General features: G+C 39.2%; 1 pseudogene; it reads left to right on the forward strand.

Annotated features, from left to right (window-relative positions):
- Positions 1-1,045: 1,045 nt before the first annotated feature.
- The window catches only part of LOC149462839 (uncharacterized), a 45,296-nt pseudogene continuing 30,348 nt past the window's right edge, over positions 1,046-15,993 (forward strand).

Below are 15,993 nucleotides of genomic sequence, written 5' to 3' on the forward strand. Positions count from 1 at the left end.
TTGATATGTATTACTGCATTTGCACATCCTTTTTAGTTTCACTATTGATTTTTTAAATAGATCTTTATATGTATCTGCTGCCACAATTCTTTGTTTCTATGAATTGAGTGGGGTCTCCTATGTAAATTCATTTGGCTCTACATACTATATTCCTCATGTAATGAAGAATATAATGCCTAAATGTATGTAACTGCATTATGTCCCTTGTATAATCCTGATATTTTTATTCAAACAAAATTAAATTAGGTAAAAAAAAATAATATTAAAATCTATTTTTGTTCACATTTTATTGTCTGTCATTTACTATAAGCCATTGAATGAACTTCAATTTACAGTGTCCGCAGAACAGAACTGTGAATGTGTTTTTTCACCAGTTACACAATTAGTTTAATAAATAAATTTCAAATAAAACTGCTCTTATAGTACAGCTTATGCTGCTATTTTGCTGGTTGGAGTGGAAAAAGTAATATACTCTCAACTGCAAAAGTGAAAGGTAAATAGATAACACATTCTCACTAAAGTAATCATCTATGTGACCTTAGTAGTCTCAGGCAGAATGCATTAATCTAGCCAATTCCTGTCTGGACATGCTATTTTACTTTTCAACACAATCTCCTATTTCCTTGGGTAATATCAACATTTCTGAAAGGTTTTAGGCACCATTTTTGTTAGGCTAGCTATTCAGGCACAAAAGTCAATACTTTTTCCATTTTGCATAGTAAGAGAGGGTTTTAACCCATGTTGCTGATTTAATGAGAATGAAGTTGCTCAAGAAGGGCTCTGTGAAGAGACAGGCTGGCCAAGATGACTTGGGGTGGGGTGCCAGGTATTCGTTAGAACACTGATCAGTTGCATTTCAACCCTGTCAGATTCGAGACATTCTTTTTTGTGACACCCTGTTCAAGTGCCTCATAATAAGAAAAATGCAAGCAAGTTTGGAACAGCAGTACGTGTTAAAATGTTCTGTGGAATTGGTAAAAGTGCATCCGAGTGGTGATGGAAAAGCTTATAGAGAAGCTGCGCTATCATCTGCACAAGTGTACCGATGGCACAAAGGCCTTCAAGGAGGGACATGAAGGTGTTGACGATGAACAACGATCAAGACACCCCTCTTTGTCGAAAATGGAACATGGATGCTGTGAGGTCTGTTCTCAACCTTGACCAACGGCTCACTATCAGAATGATTGCAGAGGAAACGGGAATTACCAAGTCAATTGTTCATGAAATCGTGACTCAATATTTGAACATGAGAAAAGCGTATGTAAAATTTGTTCCAAAGAATTTTTCAGCTGATGAGAATGAACACTGTCAACTTGTTTGACACGGCCTGTTGGCGCATTTGGAAAGAGAGCCTGATTTTTTGAGTCGAGTGATAACGGAGATAAATCCTTGGTGTTTGAGAATGATCCTGAAATGAGGAAACAAAGTTCAGAATGGCACACACCCATGTTACCTTACAGCAAGAAAGCTTGAATGAGCAAATCAAACTTCAATTAAATGGTCATTGTTTTTTTTATTCATGTGGAATTGTCCATAAGGAACTTGTATATACTGGTCAAACTGCGAATCAAAGATTGTACCTGGAAGTTCTTGGTCACTTGGGATAAAGAATTTTTTGTGTGCGTCCTGAGTTCGGCTCACCATAACAATGCACCATCACAGTCACAGTGCTCTGGCCATCAGAGAGTTTTTGGCTGAAAAACACATCATGGTACTTGACCATCTGCACTACAGCCCAGACTTTGCTCCTTGTGACTGTTTCATATTCCGAAAGATGAAGAAGAGTTTGAAAGGACACCATTATGGTAGTGTGGATAACGTTCAAAGAGCCACTACATAGATAGGGATGCTATGAAAAATGGAAAAATCGCTGGGATCGTCGTGTACACTCACACGGTACATACTTTGAAGGAGACAATGTTCAACTGTAAAATTTTTCAATAACATTTTTTTAAAATATTTTTCTCTTTACATTCTGAACACACCTTTTAATTATTATTCTCATAGAGGTGTTGATATGAAAACAGTTTAAAGGATGTTTATACAGTAATCTTTCATAAGAGACAAATAGCCCTGGTAATTGAAGTCTGATATTTAGACCATTTGTGGATGGTCAGTAAATGTTTGAATTTTGGGAGCAGGCCAATGCAAATACCTATGTATACTCTTTTTATAGGGTGTATATCGAAAATTTTAAATATGTTTTCACTTTAAAACAATAGAAACCTCCTGTGCTACTCAAAATTGGACTAATAATTATGGGGAGGGGGCTGCTAACACCCAACCATATACCAAATGGATAATGTGCAAAAACTTAAAGTGAATTGGTGCAGCACTACCCCAATACAATATTACTCCCTTACTGGCTTATCCCAAAACACAGATAAGTATAAGTATATACGTATAAGTACAAGATGCCGTCCAAGCCGGAAATACGTCACCACTTTTCTACACGTTACGTCCCATAATCACGTGACTTCCTCACTACACTAGTCACTATTGTGTGATATATTTAATCCCACATTAAGGGATTCACGAAAACTTTTTCACTCTATTTTGCTAATTTCTAGCCTTTGTGGTCACCATTCCTATCAGGGTGATTATTGATCCAACATTCAGGGATTCACCTTTTTTGTTTATTATAGTTCATATATTTTGAAGTTCCATCAGGACTTTTTCTTTTCACTGGTGTTTCTATTTCTACACATTATATATTTATTTTTTCATGTTAGTAGATCAGCTCACTTAATGAGATTGATTTGTTGTCACTGCATTGCATCGGTGGCATTTTTAGTTACTTATAAGTTTTTATGAATATTTTGTATGTCCTAAACTGTTTTATGTGCATTCTATTCTATTTTACATATTTATCGTATATCATATATTGGTTTAATTATCTGTGTTTTGGGATAAGCCAGTAAGGGAGCAGTATAGTATTAGGTCAGCGCTGCACCAATTCACTTTAGATTTTTATGTTTTGACTTTAGTTATTTTGTCTTAATACAAGAGGAATGTGTATTCTTTATTGACTTTTGGTGTGCTTTGTGTATTTAATAAAGATCCGTGCAGTAAACCAGTGTGATACTTTGCCTTTGTACAGGATCTTCCTGTAATAAAACCTGTCCCTGTTGCTCTCTCTCCTTGTGCAGGGTGACTGGTCTTGTATCCTCCCCTCCATAGTTTTCTGTTGAAAGTCAGTGGTAGGAGGATCTGCTGGGTCAATCCAATAGCTCTGTTCTCTCTACAGCAGGGGACCTCAAACTACGGCCCGTGGGCCAGATACTGCCTGCCAAAGACATTTATCAAGCCCTCCGGGCCAGCTGGGAAAAAAAAATTGGGGGGAAAAAAACCCCAGCGCTGGCCGGCAAATAGCTAGGCTGCTCACTGGGTCCTCGGCCATGCGGCAGCCTGGAAGCCCAGGATTTCACCTGCTGCAGCCAGAAAAGCAACAGGAGAGGAGGAGTGCACACCAGGCACTAGGTACAGTGCATTGTGGTGTCAGTGTATCAGTGTACAGTGTGTTAGAGTACAGTACATTGGGGTGTCCACTGCATTACAGTGTATAGTGTATTTTGTTGTCCAGTGTGTTACAGTGTGCAGTGCATTGTGGTGTCTAGTGTATCAGAGTACAGTGCGTTACAGTGTACAGTGCTTTGCAGTGTCCAGTGCATTACAGTGTAGAGTGCATTGCAGTGTTCAGTGCGTTACAGTGTACAGTGCATGGTGGTGCCAAGTGTGTTACAGAGTACAGTGCATTGCAGTGTCAAGTGCGTTACAGTGTACAGTGCATTGCAGTGTCAAGTGTGCTACAGTGTACAATGCATTGCGGTGTCCAGTGCGTTACAGTGTACAGTGCATTTTGGTGTCCAGTGCATTACAGTATACAGTGCATATTGGTGTCCAGTACGTTACAGAGTAGAGTGCATTGCAGTGTCCAGTGCATTGCAGTGTCCATTGTGTTACAGTGTGCAGTGCATACTGGTGTCCAGTGCGTTACAGTGTACAGTGCATTGCAGTGTCCAGTGCATTACAGTGTACAGTGCATATTGGTGTCCAGTGCGTTACAGAGTACAGTGCATTGCAGTGTCCAGTGCATTGTGGTGTCCATTGTGTTACAGTGTGCAGTGCATACTGGTGTCCAGTGCGTTACAGAGTACAGTGCATTGTGGTGTCCAGTGTGTTAGTGTACAGTGCATTGCGGTGTCCAGTGGGTTACAGTTTGCAGTGCATATTGGTGTCCAGTGAGTTACAGAGTACAATGCATTGCAGTGTCCAGTGCATTACAGAGTACAGTGCATTGTGGTGTCCAGTGAGTTACAGAGTACAGTGCATTACAATGTCCAGTGTGTTACAGAGTACAGTGCATTGCAGTGTTCAGTGTGTTAGTGTACAGTGCATTGCTGTGTGCAGTGTGTTACAGTGTACAGTGCATATTGGTGTCCAGTGCATTACAAAGTACAGTGCATTGCAGTGTCCAGTGCATTAGTGTACAGTGCATTGCGGTGTCCAGTGCGTTACAGTGTACTGTGCATATTGGTGTCCAGTGCATTACAGAGTACAGTGCATTGCGGTGTCCAGTGCATTACAGAGTATAGTGCATTGTGGTGTCCGGTGCATTACAGAGTACAGTGCATTGCGGTGTCCACTGCATTACAGAGTACAGTGCATTGTGGTGTCCATTGCATTGTGGTGTCCAGTGCGTTACAAAGTACAGTGATTTGCGGTGTCAAGTGCATTACAGTGTACAGTGCATTTTAAATATTTTATTGTGTTTTCCTTTTTTCTTTGCACTACGGATAAGATAAGTGCGGTGTGCATAGGAATTTGTTTATATTCTTTTCAAACTATAGTCCGGCCCCCCAACAGTGTGATGGTCTGTGAACCGGGCCCCTATTTAAAAAGTTTGAGGACACCTGCTCTACAGGCTATGTACAGCCCAGTGATGAGGTTACTACTATATTTCTAAGGTAATTTCTTGGTTTGCAAAGACATATTATGATATATTACAAAGAAAGTTTTTTATGCCTGGAGTTTAACTTTAATGTTGGCCATACATGTAAAAAGAAATAATCTATTTGTTATAGATTTGACCATTTTAAATTTTTTTAATTTTAAAATGAGTAATGTTTCCACCAGGATCGATTATGAGAGATCATGTTGAAAATGTGTCAATCATTCTAGTTGGAAAATGTGTAATATTTTTTTTAAAAATTCCCCATGTAAATGTTACTGATATCAATAAACTGAAGGAAGGAATATAATAGTAATTCTGTTATTATTCCTATTGTTAGTCTCTATCTATGAATAATTAGATAGTCCAGTTTGTGTATTTCAAGTTGACCTTAAACTCTTTTCAAATGTGTCTCATTGTACAGGTCAATAGCTATGTTCTTTTTAAATAAAGGCAACATTCTAGTAAGCAAACACAAACTAAAGGGTGAATATCCAAGGGTGCTCATTAAACTGAAACAGGTCTTGAAGTGTGATGTGTTCTCAAATGCCATGCATTGTCAAAACAGAGGCTAGCATATGTTAAGATGTTATATTTTTTATGTTCCCCTAGATGCCTTTTGCGTTGCTTGAACATGAAGAAACAAACATTTGTTACAGTTACATGCTTCTGAGACAAACATTTTAAAATTGAAACAACAGCTTGTTAGGGAGTGATGGGCACAAACATTTTTGGATGGTAGCAGCTGCATTCTGTGATATGTATATTTATTTTCTGTACAAACAATGACCTCCTCACACAATAATCTGTGTGTCAGCCAGCAACAAATTGAAGGTCTAACTTATGAACAAGCTAAATCTTTGAAATGTCTTTAAAAAGACTCAGAACTGTATAAAATCAAAAGTTATAAAGTATAGGTACAAAGTACACACAATTCAGTGACCTAGAAATCTAGCATTTGTTGTATGTAGGTGTGTGCATGCGGTTTTTTTTTTAGGTTTTTTTGTTTGTTTTTTTTTGCTTGCTTATGGGAAACAAATTTTTTAAATAGTTTTTTTATGCATTCAAGGACCAGAGTTTCTGTTTAGCAAGGATAATAAAAAATTACAGATGGGCTTTTGTTAGCAGGGGTTAGACAAAAAATGGAAAAAAAACTACATGATTTGCAGATGTGAAAGTGACAACATGTTTTGCGTTGAAAATGGTAGTGATGTAATATTATTTTGCTTCCGCTGTATGATGAGACACCTAGCTAACAGGTGGGAAGCCTCACTTTCATCATTCATTTATATACGTGGCCTAGCGAGCGCGCTTCAAAGCAGCTAAATGCACAAAAAGGAACCACAAAAACCTTTCTATAATAAGCAAATGGAAAATGAAAGTGCAGCGCTAAGATGAATGGTAACAATAAGATCAAAGTCTTATGCAAGAATTATTAAAAGATACAAAGTCCAATGTGGTATACTAAATAGGTGAACAGTCCAAAATGATATATTGTGACTTTAATCAGTATGAGCACTGCTCCAGCATCCCGATGTGAAAGTATGGAAAGATTGCCCGCTCACCGGAAGCGCAATCAGAATGCGCATATAGAGATCCCAACTAGCCGGAGGTCCTATTCAGGTACTGCCTGGTGCTAGGGTGATCCTCAGGTGGTCCCTCAGTTTGGGTGGCAGGTAACTGGAATACTGGTCTGGTCTTAGGGCTTGCTTCCTAGGCCTGGACAGGTCACCTGGAATACTGGGCTGAGGTATGGAAGCTCAGTGCAAAGCAATAAAGATATAGGTGCTCATAGTGTAGTATTCCAAAGGATTTATTAAGCATGAATTAGTAATGTATCAAATACAAGCATAAATGGATAAAATAAATACACAAGGTGACTGAGTAGTAGTAGTAGCATGAATTGCTGAATGCACTGACCAGTGGGAACCATAAGGTGGCCGCCGGACCTCCTGATCTGGCGATGTGACGTCAAGGCGTGCAAGGGCTCCTCCTTTCGTCATTCATTGCGTACATTGCTAGTACTATGGTGTCATGTCGGAGCCTATTGATCTTTAAAGAGGGCAAATTGTTGGTGACTGCTTAGCTGGTGCCTTTGTGACTGAGATTGCCAATCTATTTGACATTTCATGAGGTACAGTATCAAATATTATGAGTGCGTTTGCTGTTTCCAGAAAAACATCATCTGATAAGCATAAGTGCTGTCAACATGGTCAACTGACTGAAAGAGACAAAAAGACATTGAGCAAGATTGTGACCCATAATAAGAAAACAACTGTTGCAAAAGTGACTACAAAGCTCAATCTCAGTCTTCACGGGAGATGCTTTATTACTTTGATAAAGTCTACAGATGAAACGCGTCAGTTAGTACCATCAGATGCTTGAATCAGAAACACCCATGTGACCATTTTGATCATTGGATGTCTGTATACATTCTTACATATACGTATATTGGTTGTCAATAAATCTGTTTTATGGGATTTTCTGCACTATGACCTCTTTTTGCTTTCTCCATGTCCTTTAACTATTGATCTACGGGGAGGCTGAATACTGAGAAGACCAGGAGAGAGGCTAAGATTACCTTACACTGTGCCTTAAAAGATCCATATTGCTATACCGAGAGGAGGAACACTACCTGCAATGGAATGATATGTGGTTTTAATTTGATTATTTGGCAAGAGGTTGCACAAGTGGCGGGTGGATCACTTTATAACTGATAGTGCACTGATGTTATATTCACATGTGAGCACAATATAGATATGTTTTTTTTCCATTTATTTATAAAATACTACACCATATGAGTTTCTTTTGGGTTTCACATGTAATGAGTTGAAGATATTTATGAAGCAAAGGTGAATAAAGTAGAAAACACACAGTTGGTAATTTTGACAGTTTATTTAACACATTTGACATAAGTGGATTATAAAACTGGTAGAAGGCTTGGAATGTCATCTGCAAGATAACGTTGGACATTCTCTTGAATTTTTGAACTCATTATGTCAGGGTGCCTTGGTGGTCTGTTCAGCTTTTTGGGAGACTCTGGGAGGCACTTGTGTGCTGGTGGACTCTTTAAACTTATATTTAAAAATCATTAAGCCAATTTTCGAAGTGCTCTAAACAAGAAAAAAAAAAGAATAATTGCTTCTTTGAAGCTCTCTACTATATTTTAAACTCTGTTACCTTCCTGTCTTCCAATCACGGACATTTCCTAAAGGTCAGAATTGTTACAGCAGATACTATGATCAGTGTTTTTCCATTAAAACATGGAGTGATGGCTATTGTTTGTATGGGTAAAAGGATTACAGTTCCACTGATGATTTCTTTCATTCTGGTAGCATTTGAATTTTTGACCTGCAAGCTGGAGGGTGAGGCTGAGAGTTCCATCATTACAGTAAGTTCTTGCATTTGTATTGATATCACCCCCCAGTAATCTTGTGAACAAAAGTATGTTAACAGTGGTTGGAAACACCTGCACTATGAGCCAGTTAGGTTTCTCTGAAACATACATACTATTGAAAGGAGTAGAGAGCAAAGTAGATGGCATCTTCTGCATCTTTATTGTCCAATCAGTAGGCCAGGGACATTTTTTGACCATGTAAGGCAATAACAAAAGTCAAAAACCTAGTGCTGTCTGGAAGGGGTAAAAGCAGCCTTATTTGTATGGGTATGCAGTAGAGATGGGCTTCATGATCAAGTTGATCTTGGGTTCGACTCAAACATATGCTGTTCATGTATTCGCTGAACACACGAACGGTAAGGGTATAAGAGGCTGTTCGCCTGCCGTGCCCCACAAAACACTGACCACAGGTCAGGTGCAATGCTTTGGCCAATCACACTGCATGATGGCGTCACAAGGGGGCGCTCCCTTGTGACATTATCACAGCATTTAAGAACTGTCATCCCGCCACAGCTGTCAGACTGCAGGTATTTTTTTTTCTTTTTTTTGGGTGGCAGCGAGCATTGTGATTGATGTTGGATCTACTTCGGGGGACATTTTTAAAATTTTTGTTTTTAATAAAGGACTTGTTTCCTGTCATTTTTTACTACCCTTTTTTTGTGAATGGGTAGCAGTACCATGTATCACATACTCATTCACATGAGGGGGGCTTCCAGATTCCAATAAGCCCCCCACCCGCATACCCCCACAACTACTGGGAAGAGGTCCTTGTTCCCATCAACAGTTGAATTATTAAAGAATGTTTCACTACTAAAATATTGCATGACTTAATAATATAACTCATGCAGTATTTTAGTAGATGCGGTAAGATACGCTTAGTAAATTGTCTCCGTTCGATATTTGTGGTCAAATTTTCAGTATGTTCGAATGTTTGACTGCGAACTGAACAGAGGGGTGTTCTGTCCATCACTAGTATGCAGTTACGTGGTTGGTGTTCAGCTTTAACTAAGTTGTGCAATACACAGCACCTACTGTACAACCCTACATATTAAAATAGTACAAAAAAAAGTGCACAATCAGACTAGAAAGCCTCTAGCTTTTGAGTACTAGTGCTGAAGAAGGACTTGCATCATTCCTTTTGAATATCAACATTGCATGGCAAGATGAGACAGGTACACCAAGTATTAGTAACGAGGCACGGTGGTTAGCAAGTTTTGTTCGCCACATTAGGCACACAGGCACAGCACTAACTAGCCCTGTGCCTGAATACTGCTAATAAAGTGCTGAATTTAAATATTCATAATTCCTTTTAGACTAAGGCTGCTAGTGTACTCTGTGTGCTGGAAAAAGTCGGTTTTGCCTACAGGTGCTCCCCCTCTGCCTAGGAGGCAATAGATGTTAAGTCTATTAAAGGTTAGTTAAAGTATAACTTAGGTCTGTCTAATGCCAATACTGATAGTGAAGGTGGAAAAAATTCCACATTTCGGGTTGTCACCAGAACAGGCATAGATGGGAAATCTTCCATAGGTGACATTAGTTCTGGTGACCCTGGCGAGTGCAAGAGATTCCCACTTTGGAGGGATTTCCTCTCACTTCCCCTTCAGGCAATGAGACAGGGAATGAATGATAATTTCCCCCGTGACACATACATGGCAAAAAAAAATATAACAGTGGACCACAATACTCCCCTACTCTATCCAAAATAAAAATACATTTCCTGTGGAAGATATGATAATATACAGTACATAACTACAAATGATGCTGGGATTTTTTGGCAAGCTTTTACCTAAAGAGGAGCTTCACTCCCCCCTTTACAACCTTTTTATTACACTGTATTACTGGATTGTCCACATAAAACATACTTACTGTCTAGCGAATCCAGCTTGTCAGGTAAGCAGCTGCTCTGTCACAGCACTTTGGGTTTCACACTGCCATTTTCTCTTGTGATGTCATCATAGGGCTGGCTTTTCCTTTCTGGGTTCTTTGAGCAGGCCCCCTGGTAACGCATTGTGGCAATTTCTTGTGGCATGCACAGTGCAACAGAGATTTTTCTGGTGTTTGTACAGCGAGGCCAGGATGCCTGAAGCCTCCTGAGATGTGAACATCGGTATCTCAGGAAGCTTCAAGTGTGGGGGGGGTGTCACGATCAGGGGTCAGGTTCAGGGGACACTGGCTGTAGTAGCGGAAAGGCTCACACAGAAACCAGTAGGATAAATACACATGTAGATTCCCCTGGCGAGTGACACAGGCTCACCCAAGGTGCGGGGTCTAAGCACTAACTGGTCTTAACCAGAGCTCCTAAGGGTGGAGATAAGCTTCGCAGCATGCTAGTGCCAGATCGCAGTCCTCATGATCGCCACACCAGGAGGTAAGCAAGCTGGGGTAGCAGATGTAGTGGGTGGTGATCAAGCAGAAGGTCAGTAACTAGTGATTGCAGGTTGGGATCAAGTGGAAGCATAGTCAAGGAAGAAGCCAAACGTCTGCAACAAAAGGTTGCAGGCTGGAATAAAGTGGAAGTGTAGTTCAGGAACAAGCCACATGTCAGTACCAAATAGTAATGAAGATGTGAACAGCAGCAGGAGCATAAGGAACAAGTTATTGGCTGAAGAAGAGCAGAATAATCTGACAAATAGGAATTGCAAAGGCATGGCTTAACTAGAAAGTTCACGGGAGGAGCAAGGAGTTCAAGGTTCACCAGAGACAAGATAAAAGGAAAGTATGTCCAAGGGATCAGGCAGGGAGCTATCCAGCAACTCAGGTGGCTCAGCAAGAAGAGCTGTTGCCAGATGCAGCAGAGGTCCTGGATTTAGATCCAGGTCCTTACAGGGGGTGATGGCATTCTTGCCTAGGTTTGAAGGCTGTGGGTGCGGGTCTAGATCCATTTTACCCCCCCTCCCAGATGTGTAATGGGGGGAGGTGAATGATGGCAAACTGTGGGAGAGGGTGGACATGTACATTATTGCATATGGTATTGTTATAGGTATGTATTCAAATTAATATGTAAATGTATTCAACAGTCCCATTATATTCATCATATTAATTGTGTTCCTCTTGCCATTGTCCTAGAATTTCCAGCATATCTCATTGTTATTTTTTATGTTGTTTATTATACTGTATGTATTTATGCGATTGTGTCTTAATGTATGGGTGGTCTATTTTTTACCCACATGTTTCATAGAGTAATTATCTGCAATGCAATCAGTGTGCATGTTCAATATAAAGCCATTCTTGCTTTGGGAATATTTTTATGTCATGCCCTACATATTCATGGATATCCTCAGCATATACTGTATTTTAGCTGACTGCAAATGATTGTTAAATTCTATTGACTCCTTGTTTATACTCTGGCCTTAGATATATCAATAAGATTTCAAAATATTTATCATCACATTCACTTCTGTCAAATAGTAGGATTAAAAAATAGTCCTTAATAGTGTTAATGCATTCATAATTTACATGCATTGTGAATTGAATTGGATGGGAGTAAGGGAATGTGAGTCATCAGCATCAAACCAAAAAAAAGGGCTGCATACTGTAAATTATTGTACAATGCTATAGTGCAACATACTGTATCTGTTATGAATAGGGCACATTATTTTATTTATTTTAGAAGCACAGGATTTAAATGCATTTAAAAAGAAGTAAAGCATTCTGGTATGAATAACTAACAAATATCTAAATTGGTTCAGGTATCACTGGGGAGAAGCTCTGAACCAGCTACTGATACCACCATAGTGACTCCATCATAGACATTTACCTCTAAAGGTCCTAGTTTTGTACTCACAGCCACTAACATGTGACTTGGTTTGCATGCAGGAATTAGCAGCTATCAGGTGCTTTTGCTTCTTGGTGTTCTCATTGAAAATACAAATTGGTTTATATTTAAAAGGGAGACAGTGTATTTTTTACAGTGTATACATTTAAAGAGATACTAAGCTTAAAAGCAAAATTGTAATATATCACAGCTTACCAATTCTAAGATGTGGTGGCTCCATTTGTTTCATTCTGTAGACTTTATTTCTTTATATCACCAGCTAATCTAGACAGTAAATCTGTTATTTTTCAACTTCCTTTCACAGACCAAGCTGCCTGGCAAAAGTGGCATTTGACACTGAAAGTGGTACTTACAATAGTTAGCTAAATGTCTGTGAAACCATTATCCCCAAAAAGACAGTTGCATTAACTGCTTAAAAAGCATTGGCTGCACTTTTTGACTTCTTGGTCCTACCCCACCTGGAATTCTCTTTGGAAGTCACGGAATTTTTTCGCTACCTTCAACTGTGGCATTGGCTGACCTCACTGTGGGGCACTTCCACCTTTCTGTATTGGAAATCTGCCTTTGAACAGCTTTGCCAACAGCGTCCGGGCACCCCGGGCCTTATTTCCCTTCTTTATGCAGCTTTGAACAGACGCTCGATGCATACCTCTCTCTCATATGTCACTCAATGGGAACGCGACCTGGTGGCAGTCATGGATCTGAAGGACTGGAATAGGACCTGGTTGTCTATAGCTAAATGTTCCTTTAATACGACCACATGGCGGCGGCATACAAGGTATTGTTTCGCTGGTATTGGATTCCGGCTCGTATGGCCCAGGCAAACCCTGCCTGCAGTGATCTATGCTTTTGGGGTTTTGGCCATCGTGGTGATGTATTGCATATCTGGTGGTCATTCCCAAGACTGATTGGTTTTTGGTCTCGTTTGTTGGGCCTCCTTTTTACCTTGTTCCATCTCCCCATACACCTGGATGCTCGGTATGCTTTGCTTCATTGTCGAAAAAGAAAATATGGCAGTATGATAAGGGCAACACCTGTGGTGTTAACCAAAAGTGGTTAATTGAAAATCCAAGCAGAGTAATATAACTGCATTCAATAGCTACAAAAATATTTTATTTGATCCCATGGATCATAAAGAGGTTGAACATGGACACGGTGAACAAATCATGATAAAATTACAAAATTAAAAGCAGGAATCCACATAAGGCAATGAAGTTTCCTAGCTACGTAATCATAGATTTCCATATGTTTCCACATTGTATCTGGATAGGGAGAACATTCTTCAAAGATATTATTTGGTAAACACCACAATAACTGGAATGACTTCCTATAATGGAAACCAAAGAAGGATCATAGTAGTGGAAACATAAAAAGAATAATGTATGCACAAGTCATGTACTAGAACAAGGCAGCCAAACAAAATGGTAAGCTAATAGTTCCATTGCCTTCTCATTAGCTTGACCATCATGAAAAAATGATGAATGCAAGGCCTTCCTGGGTGACCACCCCAAGTGGAAATGAATCCACAATAGCAAGTGATTCTGAGAATGTATAAACATAAATCGTGAATATCAAACAAAATACCTGAATAGAATAGATAAAGGGTAAAAAATATTGTGATGTTTACCAAAGAATATCTTTGAAGAATGTTCTCCCTATCCAGATACAATGTGGAAACATATGGAAATCTATGATCACGTAGCTAGGAAACTTCATTGCCTTATGTGGATTCCTGCTTGCCGATAATTATCCAGATTTGAAGACGCTGAATGCTTTTAATTTTGTAATTTTATCATGATTTGTTCACCGTGTCCATGTCCAACCTCTTTATGATCCATGGGATCAAATAAAATATTTTTGTAGCTATTGAATGCAGTTATATTACTCCGCTTGGATTTTCAATTAATCACTTTTTGTAGGCAGTGTTGCCCTTGTCATACTGCCATATTTTCTATTATGTACTTTGGGTTTATAAATCCACATTTATACTATAAGTGAGACGAAGATATTACTTTGACACGGATATACGTGTCACATTAGGTGGCTCTTTTCTTTTTGTTTGCTTCATTGTCCCATACCACGCCTCTTGGCTCACAAGAAGAAGTTGGCTTCCTATTTGTTTTTGTCGGCCACTAGAACAATTGCTCAGGCATGGAAGCGCCGTTTGTCTCTCTTCAGGGGATGCGGGACCGAGTATTTGTAATGACTCCCAATGGAAATTTTTGAAAATATAGGAGCCGTGGTTGCAATATGCCCTTCCCACGCTACTCTGGGGTTGTGATGTTGTTTGGTACTGGTGTTCGTGAACCCTTGCTCATGGTCTTCTCAGATTGGCAGATGACATCAGGAAAAATATATATAAACGCTCATTAATTTGCGCGTTCTGGTGAGTGCGAATTTTTTCTGCACTTTATATCACAGCACCTTACTCATAGGAGGATACAGTTACATGAAAGTCACTCCAAGTCACCTAATGAACTGTTTATCTAATGATGTATATACATTTAATACTCATATTGTCTTTTTCTTCTAGCGCTGCACTTCTGATTTACATTGTCTTTTAGAGGTTTTTATGGTTACCTGGTGCACAGCTGCTATACTTTTTGTGTGCGCTCACATATATTTACCTTATTTATATTACATTTACTGCTTTACGTTATTGCAATGTTTACCTTGAACTCATTTTGAATATAACCTTTACATTTTATGAGCTTACGCCATGCTTTTCCTACTGTAATAAATAAATAGATTTTTATTTTTGACACTAGAGCTTTCAGTGGCTCGGTACTGTTTATTCTGCATCTGTCAACACAAAGCACCAATATATTATATATTGGTTTACCAAAGCACCTTTTACCAGTCACATCAGTACACTCTCCAGAAGAGCTTGAATGTCTTTAATATACAAATGTCTTAAAGTCAATTTAGTGGGAAGCTTATTAACATAGCTTATTAACCAACCAGCAGTGTTTATGCCTCTTCTTGTTTCACACCTCTTACTTATACGTATATTCTATCAGTACACCACAAAAATTAATAGTTTGAATCTGAGATACTCTCCAGATTTTATACAACATCCCACTTGGCTGGAGTGCTACATTGCACTGTAATGCAAAAGAATGCCAGTTCAGAATGCCACTAAATTGGACTCAGCAGACCTTGACAGTGCCTTCTTTCGTATTTCCAAAGCATACTTGCAATAGATGAGAAGAAGAAAAATGACGGGTATGCAAGAATTTAAAAATATATTTCTCTTAATTGCTGTCTTGGGAGTAAATATGAAGAAAGTGACATTAATGTTATACTCTGTTGCAAATTACAAAGGCATTTTAAATTTAGATTTGCTAATAGTATATGCTGTTTTTTTAAAGCTAAGTTACTAATTTGAATGTATACTAATTTGAATGTATTAGTTTTTTTTAGCAACAAATGTTTAAATATATAAAGCTGTATCCAACTCACATGGGATATGTTGCAAAACTGGAGCAGCTACCCATAGCAACTGGATTTCTAAATGTAGTTCAAAGATAAAAAGTGGCACAGTGTAGACTTTCTTTATTTAATATTTGTGGGGAACCTCATGCCTGCAGTCAGGGGTGGACTGACAACTCATGGGGCCCCGGGCAATAGGGGATCATGGAGCCCCTGTCTCCTTGCCCAAACTCAAAAAAGCCTATGAAAAAGGTACCAGGGCATCTCATGGGGCCCCTACTGACCCGAGTTTCCAAATGGTCAGTCCGCCCCTGCCTGCAGTATGATTTGACACATCAATGAGCTGTAGTAATGGGTCTCATAACAAACACTTATACCAGTTAAGTCACTAATCCTTTTTACTTGCATGGAACAAGCACACACCACATTGTAGGTCAA

The sequence above is a fragment of the Staurois parvus genome, unplaced genomic scaffold (assembly GCF_062004578.1).
Source record: "Staurois parvus isolate SC_StPar_1 unplaced genomic scaffold, SC_StPar_1.0 ptg000165l, whole genome shotgun sequence".
In the NCBI taxonomy this organism is placed as follows: domain Eukaryota; kingdom Metazoa; phylum Chordata; class Amphibia; order Anura; family Ranidae; genus Staurois; species Staurois parvus.